Source organism: Ornithorhynchus anatinus, chromosome X5 (assembly GCF_004115215.2).
Source record: "Ornithorhynchus anatinus isolate Pmale09 chromosome X5, mOrnAna1.pri.v4, whole genome shotgun sequence".
Taxonomy (NCBI): domain Eukaryota; kingdom Metazoa; phylum Chordata; class Mammalia; order Monotremata; family Ornithorhynchidae; genus Ornithorhynchus; species Ornithorhynchus anatinus.
This window is the reverse complement of record NC_041753.1, coordinates 11,397,083-11,407,143: the sequence shown is the minus strand read 5'-3', so window position 1 is coordinate 11,407,143 and position 10,061 is coordinate 11,397,083. Positions and strand designations below refer to the sequence as shown.

The 10,061-nt window shown below is 44.2% G+C and overlaps 1 pseudogene; it reads left to right on the top strand.

Annotated features, from left to right (window-relative positions):
- Positions 1-4,553: 4,553 nt before the first annotated feature.
- On the top strand, positions 4,554-4,672 carry LOC114808247 (annotated as a pseudogene).
- The last annotated feature ends 5,389 nt before the right edge of the window (positions 4,673-10,061 follow it).

Sequence of the window (10,061 nt, the reverse complement as noted above, 5' to 3'; positions counted from 1 at the left end):
AAGGAGTCAGGTTGCGGGCTTGTGAGATGGGAAGGATGGTTGTGCCGTCCACAGTGAAGGGAACGTTCAGGAGAGAACAGGGTTTAGGAGGGAAGATAAGGAGCTCTGTCTTGGACATGTTGAGTTTTAGGTGGTGGGAGAGCATCCAAGTAGAGATGTCCTGAAGGTAGAGAAGATGCGAGCCTGGAGGGAGGGAGAGAGAACAGTTTATTGTTGTATTGTACTCATCCAAGTGCTTAGTACAGTGCAGTGCACACAGTAAGTACTCAATAAATGCAGCTGAATGAATGAATGAATGAATGAATGAATGAATGAAAAACTATGTTTTAGGAAAACAATCTGGGTAGCAGAGAAATGTGTGAGCTGGAGTGCAGGGAGGCTAGAGACAAGTAGGTCAGCGAGAAAGTTAATGCAGTAGAATTTGGTGACAGCCTGAGTATGGGATTGAAGGAGAAGGAGTCAAGGAAAATGACAAGTTTATGAACTGGATAGATGAAGAGGATGATGGGGTTGCTAGCTGTGATGAGAAGGTGTGTAGCAGAGGACATCTGGAGGGAAGATGGGTGGGAGGATGAGAGATCAACAGTCAAGAGATCAACCAAGAAAAGCCTCCTGGAAGAAATATGAATTCTGAAGGGCTTTGATGTGGGATGTGAAGGGGGAGGCTTTATTTTGCTGTTGATCAGTATCAGTTGCACGGGGAATTGAATCAATCTCATGGGGTTAAGGCATGCTCGGGGGTTCACCAGGCTATCCTGGGCATGAAAGGAGGGAGATGGAACTGGGATTTGGTGAGATTTAGGAAGGTTTGGACTCCTCTGAGTTGTCGGGTGATCCCCTCTCCTCAGTCCCAGAGCAAGCCCAGATCTGTTCTGGGGTGTCTGCATCCTCAAGAGAGAGGGGGGTGGCCCAAGGAATGCACAAAATGACATTATTATAAATTCGACTGCCCCATCCCAGGATCTTCTTCCCATGCTGAAAATACCTACTGAGTCAAGGCAGGTTGAGGAAGGAAGTAGTGAGGAGCAACGACTGACCAGTCCACCACTGAGTGATTCCCATTCAAGAGTGCAGCTTCCTGGAAATATCCAATACATCAACTTGGGGTGCATGCTGCTTTTTGATTTTCTGGTCATACACTAACACTGTCTAAAATCTCTCTGGCTTGCTTCAGTTCATTCATCCCTCGCTTCTTGAGTCTAAGAGCTCAGTCTTGTTTAAGCTGACAATGGGCTTTCAACCTGGACTTAAGCAATTGATCATTTTTGAGCACTGTACTAAGGGCTTGAGAGAACAATAGAATTAGTATATATGAACCATACTTTACAATCTAACAGAGGACAGATGGTCAAATCAGATAGGAGCCAGAAGTAGCATATACAAGTATGTATAAAGTTCTATAGCTCTATAGTTCTGTAGCTCAGGGGTTAGAGTAATTGTCTTGTAAAGCAGGGGTGGTGAGTTCGAATCTCAGCATGACCTGCATCGACCTAGATACTTTATTTAGAAGCAGCGTGGCTCAGTGGAAAGAGCCCGGGTTTGGGAGTCAGAGGTCATGGGTTCGAATCCCGACTCTGCCACTTGTCAGCTGTGTGACTATGGGCAAGTCACTTAACTTCTCTGGGCCTCAGTTACCTCATCTGTAAAATGGGAATTAACACCCTGAGCCTCATGTGAGACAAGCTGATTACCCTGTATCTACCCCAACCCTTAGAACAGTGAACATAGTAAGCACTTAACAAATACCAACATTATTATATTGTTTCCTGTTATCAACTAGCCTGAGAGAAGACCACTCTGAATAACTCATGACACCGAAGACCACTCTAAATAGCTACTGACACAGCTACTGGGTTTTCCCCCATTCTCTCCTATGCCACCGTCGACCCCTGACCCACATCCTCCCGCTATCCTGGAATGCCCTCCCTCCTCACCTCCACCAAACTAACTCTCTTCCCCTCTTCAAAGCCCTACTGAGAGCTCACCTCCTCCAAGAGGCCTTCCCAGACTGAGCTTCCCCTTTTCCCTCTGCTCCCTCTCTGCCCCCACCCCCTTCACGTCCCCTCAGCTAAGCCCCCTTTTCCCCCCCTTTCCTCTGCTCCTCCCCCTCTCCCTTCCCTTCCCCTCAACACTGTGCTCATCTGCTCATTTGTATATATTTTTATTACCCTATTTATTTTGTTAATGAGATGTACATCCCCTTGATTCTATTTATTGCTATTGCTTTTGTCTGTCTGTCTCCCCCGATTAGACTGTAAGCCCGTCAATGGGCAGGGACTCTCTCTATCTTTTGCCAAATTGTACATTCCAAGCACTTAGTACAGTGCTCTGCACAGAGTAAGCGCTCAATAAATACTTTTGAATGAATGAATGAATGCTAATAAATGTTCCAATAACTGTTTTCTTACTATGATACTGAACACCGTGGTTTGTTCCATCGGAAAAGCTGAGTCACAAACTCCCTCGTCCCTAATTGGTTTTATCGGGATGTATCAGGAGTCTATTCCTTTTCTCCTGCCTTAGACTGGGAGGCCCCTATGGAACAAAGACCGTGTCAGTGCTTATTAATTTGTATCCACCCCATTTGTTAGGGTAGTGCTTGACACCTAATAAGTGCTTAACAAACACCATTATTATTATTTTACTTAACTTCAATTATACCCCCTCTTTCTTTAGCATGCTCAAGGTCCTATTGCTATCAGTCACCTCTCCACATCTCCTCCACCCTCAACATCATCTATGTTGATATACTTTTGTTACGAAAGAGACTTGTAGAGCAAGATGAACATGGAAGGAGGGAGAAGATCTTGAGGTCTGAGTTACATTTTCTTGAAGATGAACCCATTACAGTTCCATCTTAAAATAATCCTATCAGCCCTTGATGGAATCCATAAGAGTGAATAGCCAGAAGAAAATCTATACCATGGATTAATATACTAGAAGAACTTGGTCAGGGGCATACGGGCCATAAAAAATGTTGGTAGACCAAATATCAACAGAACGTATTGGGTGCAGATCATGATAGCATGTGCTTGGGGTATCTACAGAAGTAGAAAATCAAATTGTTGCCTTCAGGGGACTTTACACTATAGTTGGGAAATCAAAGACTTAAGGGATTAGAATTAATTTATATAGTATTTGAGTATCTACTGTATGTAGGGTTTTATCCTAAGAACTTGGGAAAGTATAAGAGAGTAGGTAGATACAATCCCCACCCTCAAGGAATTTACAAGCCAGCAGGGAAGACAAACACTGAAATAAGTTAGGAGGAAAAATAGGTACATAGGGGAGTGAATGATTAATAGTGTATGTAAGTTGTTATGTAGAGGAATGTTACAGGTGGCTGTGAACGTGTAAGTGTCAAAGGGCTGAGGTGGTAATTGGGGGAACGCAATCTAGAAGTACTGAAGGGAAACCATGACCATAAAGATGGGGAAATTAGAAAATATCCCTTAGAGACCCAGTTATTCAGCTATTATCCATAACAAAGGGGAAGAAGTGGGAGGGAAAAAGTAGCATAGGTATAATGTTGTTTGTTGATCCAAGAACACAACTGTAGTCCTGCCTTCAAGCTTCCTCCTCAAGTGAGTCTTGTCAAGTGTCCTACCTTTCTCTAGTCACTGAAGTAATGCCCCAGAGGCACTAACGAGCAATAAAGTAGGAAAAGCAAGAGGCCTGTCTATTTAATCTCCACGAATTATAGACTGTTAACTAAATAACCTCATTTAAGAGGGCATCATGACTATGGCATTAGTCCCTGCTCCGTCCCATAATTACAGTAATAGTATGTGATAAACACTATATCCCATGGACTCTACTAAGTGCTGGGATAGATAGACATAAAACAGGTTGGACAGTTTAAGTAGAGAGAGAACAGGTATATTATCTCCATTTTCAAGACAAGGAAACTGAAACACGGACATGCCAAGTAACTTGCCCAAGGTCACATAGCAAGCAAGTGGCAGAGCCAGAATTAAATCTCAGGTCCTCTGATTCGCAGACCTATGCTCTCTCCACTAGGCCATTGCTCCCGTTGTATTTATCCATAGGACAGGGTGGGGGTTTTTTTATCTTTATTGGAACAATTTGCTAATAGCAAGCTTCACTACTATAAAATCACACTTCTAAGCTTGGGACACTGTCCACCTCCCCCTGCTTCTTTTTTTTTCCTCAAAAATCTAATCCTTCTCAATCTTTCTGCTGCGTTTGACACTGTGGACTACCCCCTTCTCCTGGAAACATTTTCTAACCTTGTCTTCACTGATCATGCCCTCTTCTGATTCTCTTTCTAGTTCTCTAGCTGCTCATTCCCAGTCTCTTTCGTCGGCTTCTCCTCTGCCTCCCCACCTTCTATCTGTGGAAGTTCCTCGAGGCTCAGTTCTGGATCCTCTTCTATTCTCCTTCTACACCTACTTCCTTGGGGAACTCATTCAGTCTCACAGCTTCAACTCCCATGTCTATGCAGATGATTCCCGAATCTACCTCTCAAGCCCTGAGCTCTTTCCTCTGAAGTCTCACATTTCCTCCCGCCGTCAGGACATTTCTAGTTGAATGTCTACGGCCATACCACCCTGAAAGCGCCCGATCTAGTTTTAGCTCGGAAGCTAAGCAGGGTCAGGCCTGGTTGGTACTTGGATGGGAGACGGCCTGGGAATACCGGGTGGTGTAGGCTAGAGAAGCAACGTGGCTCAGTGGAAAGAGCACGGGCTTGGGAGTGAGAGGTCATGGGTTCCAATCCCAGCTCTGCCGCTTGTCAGCTGTGTGACTTTGGGCAGGTCACTTAACTTCCCTGGGCCTCAGTTACCTCATCTGTAAAATGGGGATGAAGACTGTGAGCCCCATGTGGGACAACCTGATTACCTTGTATCCCCTAGCGCTTAGAACAGTGCTTTACACATAGTAAGTGCTTAACAAATACTGTCATTATTATTATTATTATGTCCTGCATCTCAAACTTAACATTTCCAAAACAGAACTTCTCATCTCCTCACCCAAACCCTGTCCTCCCCGTGCCTCCCCATCACCGTAAGCAGCACCATTGTCCTCTCTGTCTCACAAGACATGAGAAGCAGCGTGGCTCAGTGGAAAGAGCTTGGGCTTTGGAGTCAGGGTCATGAGTTCGAATCCCAGCTCTGCCACTTGGCTGTGTGACTGTGGGCAAGTCACTTAACTTCTCTGTGCCTCAGTTCCCTCATCTGTAAAATGGGGATTAAGACTGTGAGCCCCACGTGGGACAACCTGATTCCCCTATGTCTACCCCAGCGCTTAGAACAGTGCTCGGCACATAGTAAGCGCTTAACAAATACCAACATTAAACAAATACCAACATTACAAGCCCATAACCTTGGCATTATTCTTGACTCATCTCCCTCATTCAACCTACATATTCAATCTGTCATGAAATCCTTTTCGTTTTACCTTCAGAACATCTCTAGAATCTGCCCCTTCTCCATCCAAACAGCTATTATACTGATCCAAGCACCTATTTCCTTCCTTGACTACTGCAACAACCTCCTTATTGACCTCCCTCCCTTCTGTCTCTCTCCTCTCCAGTCCTTACTTTACTCTGCTTCCCAGATAATTTTTTTGAAAAAAAATCAGTCCATATCTTCTCACTCCTCAGAAAAACCCTCAAAGTTTGCCCATCCACCCCTTCACCAAACAGAAATTCCTTACCATCGGCTTTTAAGATACCCAATCAGCTCTCCCTCTCCTACCTTACATCACTGATCTCCTATTACAACCCATCTTACACATCTGGCTCCTCTAATGCCAATCTATTCACTGCATCTTACTCTTGTCTATCTCACAACCAACCCCTTACCCATATCTTCCCTCTGGCCTGGAACTCCCTCCACCTTCTATCTGACAGACCATCATTTTCCCTACTTTCAAAGCCCTCCTAGAAGTCACATCTCTTCTAAGAGGCCCCACAATACTTATGCATGTAAGCTTACATTCTGCCATTCCCTATCTGTAATTTATATAAATACTTGTCTTCCCTTCTATTAGTCAATCGATATTAACTTATTGAGAGCTTACTGAGTGTAGAGCACTGCACTAAGCACTTAGGAGGGTACAATACAAAATACTTGGTAGACATACTCCCTTCCCATAAGGAGTTTAGTAGTCCAAAGGGGGATGCAGACAATAAAATAAACTAGCAGCATGGACTAGTGGACAGAGCAGGGGCCTGGGAGTCAGAAAGACTGGGGTTCTAATCCTGACTCTGCCACTTGTCATCTCTGGGAATTTAAGCAAGTCACTTCACTTCCCTGTGCCTCAATTTCCTCATCTGTAAAATGGGGATTAAGATTGTGAGCCCCATGTGGGACAGGGACTGTGTCCAACCTGATTAGCTTGTATCTACCCCAGTGCTGAGTGCAGTGCCTAGAACATAGTAAGTGCTTAACAAATGCCATAGAACAATTATGATTTCTTCTTAGTTATTACTCTGAATTATAGATGTTTAGAGAGTTGTGCATTTTCAGTGTGTCTTTGCCAATTTTTAACTTGTAAGTCTTTTTTCTAATGTTATTTGTTAAGCACTTACTATGTGCTCCACACTGTACTAAGCACTGGGTAGATATAAGATAATCAGGTTGGACACAGTCCATGTCCCAGTTGAGGCTCACAGTCTTAATTCCCATTTTACAGATGAGGAAATTGAGAGACAGAGAAGTGAATTATCAGACAGATAATTGCTCACCCCCATTTCAAGGCCTTATTGAAGGCACATCTCCTCCGGGAAGCTTTCCCTGACTAAGCCCTCCTCTTCCCCCACTCCCTTCTGCACTGCTCATACTTGCTCCTCCATTCATCATCCCTCCTTTCCCCACAGCACACATGTATTTATCTGTTATGTATGTATGTATGTATGTATGTATTTATTTATTTATTTATTTATATTAATGTCTGTCTTCCCCTCTAGACTGTAAGCTCGTTGTGGGCAGGGAATTTATCTGATGTTATATTGTACTCTTCCAAGTGCTTTATACAGTGCTTTGTATGCAGTAAGTGCTCAATAAATATTATTATTGTTATTATTATTAATCATACTAATCTGTTCCACAATCAGCTCCAGGCCATGTTTTTGCTGCCAAAATAGAAAATACAAATTGTCAACTCTATGGTATTTCCACTGACAATGTGTGATTCTGAAAGCTGGACAGTGAAAAAACAGGATAGAAAGAACATTGATTCTTTTGAAATGTGGTATTGGAAAAGACTTTTGTGAATACTATGGACTGCCCAAAAATCAAACAAATGGATTTTACAGCAAATTAAACCAAAGTGGTCTTTGGAAGGCCAAATGACTCCACTTAGATTAGCATATTTTGGTCACATAATCAGGAGGACTATTTCTCTGGAGAAGACACTAATGCTAGGAAAAGTCCAGGAAAAATGTGGAAGAGGAAGATCAGCATCTAGATGGATAAAAACCATAACAACGATAATTAAAGGACCATTGGAGAGGTTGCAGATTATGGCAGTGGACAGGACATTCTGGATAAAGTATATCCATGGAGTCACTATGAATCATAAACACCTCAACAGCACATAATAATAATAGCAATCTTAATCCCTGGTAACTGAGGCCCAGAGAAATTAAGTGACCTGCCCAAAGTCAGAAGGCAGACAAGTGACAGAGCCAGGATTAGAAGTCAGATCCTTCTAACTCCCAGGTCAGTGCTCTTTGAAGGCTAGGGTGGCCATTTGACTGGTTTTCAGTTGTTCTATCCCCCGCCTGGGCCTAATATGGTCCCCTGCTATTTCCTGTTTGGCATTTTTATTTTAAAGGCCCAGTCCCTAAGAGGATTGCTGAAAAGATGTTTGAAAGACATCTGCTGGCAGCTTGGTTGCTCCTTTTATGCTGGGGAATAGTGCCCTCTGCTACGTGCTATGTTAAAAACAAGGTGCTTGCCCGTACAATTGATGATGTCCCAGAGGCTCTGCAAATTGAGAACAGAGAGGAATGGGACCTAGGCGGATACTAGTGTGTGGCCACCAATGCTGCAGGGATGCGCTCTTTGGCTCCTGCCAACCTGTACTTGTGAGATAAGGATGGTCTCCCTACTGGTCTCCGCCCCACCTTACCCCTGCCTACCCTGCAGTGTGAGCCTCACATTGAGAGCTCATGTGCTCCAGCTGTGTGCAGTTTGGCTGATGTGGTAGGAATCATGGCACCCGGCAGACCATTCCCCAAAATATTGGTGCTGCTTAGTGCCACTGAGTGTTGGAGTAGCCAGGGTGCCGACTTGGTGGCTTAGAGTTTCCAGAATTGGAATGCAAGCTGATAGGTCCTCTTCACCCTAACCCCCCACTCCACCCCCTGCCCAGCCCAGCTTACGACCTGCAATTTCTTTTCTTTATAGTAATAATGATGATGGTATTTATTAAGCACTTACTATGTGCCAAGCACTGTTCTAAGCGCTGGGATCGATACAAGGTAATCAGGTTGTCCCACATGGGCTCACAGTCTTAATCCCCATTTTACAGATAACTGAGGCACAGAGAAGTTGAGTGGCTTGCCCAAAGCCACACAGCAGGCAAGTGGTGGAGCCGGGATTAGAACCCACGTCCTCTGACTCCCAAGCCCATTCTCTTGACACTAAGCCACACTGCTTTATCTTTTTCCTTTAATTCTTCTCTGCTCAGGAATCAACCCTCACCACCTCTCGAGATTTCTTCATTTTTCCTCTTGCTTTTACAGATGGACTCTTTCCTAAAGATTTGGGGTCTGGGTTTCGGGTGTTGAGGATGCTCACTATGGCTCACCTGATCAGCTGGGTGAGATGGTCATTCATGAAGGCAGGCGAGTGTAGATTTCTCAAGAAGAACTATCTGTAAATCCTAGATTGAGGTGTGTGTTGAAAAGCTCCATATTTGTGCCTGGGCCATATTCTAAAAATTTACCCTAGGAAAGTGTTCTCTTTCCCAGCCCTTCTGACCATGTACCTCAGTAGTACTGACTGTGACACCCAGTCAATAGCCTCTTCTTTCAATTCGAAGCACAGTGTCAGACTGTGACAGACACCAAACACCTCACTTTTCCAACCAGTTTTGACTACCATCACCTCTAGAGGGTCTGTTTTATTAAATGGAAAACTTGAGTAAAGAGGTTGGATTCCCCGAGAGAGGGCCCTTTGACCTCTTCGCTTATTCACATGCCTGGGTTCCCAACTTTGTAGCCCAGTCGAAATCCTGAATGCCAAAGTTAAGTGCTAAGCCATCCCGATGGCTGACTTGAATCCCCTTGGTGATTACAATGTAGAATGGATCAATGGGCCCTCTGCAGACTACAAGTGCAATTGGCCACAAGAAGATGTGCTGTAATTGGTTTGTAGGTGTTTTGTAGAGAGAACCTGGACCATGCAAGAGGGTTGAGAATTAGGTGTTTGGTTTATACAAATGTCTCAAGATAAAGGTATTTCCGTGTTTTTCTGGTTTAATTGCATTTTCATTTTTTTTTCTTTCCTCTTCCTTCTAGATAAAAATCAGAGCTGGCCTCAGAGCCCGAACAGAGGTGGCTGTTCTTCCTGCTGCTCCAATCCTCACAGCCACATTTACTTCCAGGTTCTGTTTCCTGCTTCTTTAGTTTTGTGCACCTACTTATTTTGCAGCAGGATGTGGAATATGACTTGTTTACCAAGTTGAAGCTCAGCTATTCCGTAGGTTGGACTTCCGAACCACTCTGCATGGTTTCTCTTTTTGACACTTCTGCAATGGACATGATGGGTTTGGAATCCAAACAACCCTCTGGCAGGCTCTGTGGGACCCCACACCATAGGGGGTGGAAATTGAAGCTTCTTGCCCGGTGTTGGGGGATGTAATTGCTAGATGCTTAGGCTCCCGATTGTTATTCTTCCCTTTCCTTCAGGTGGCCCCACCCTTGGAGTTGCAAAGGATTTTCCTTTCTCAAAGTGTCATATTGTTCGTCTAGACTCCTAAATGCCAAGGCAACTGTGGGCCCACCTCCATGCAGAGGGTTCCACACTCTCTTTTCTCCCTTGATTTTTTATGGTTCATCTTAAATGGGGGCTCTTGGCTCTGTAGTGAGG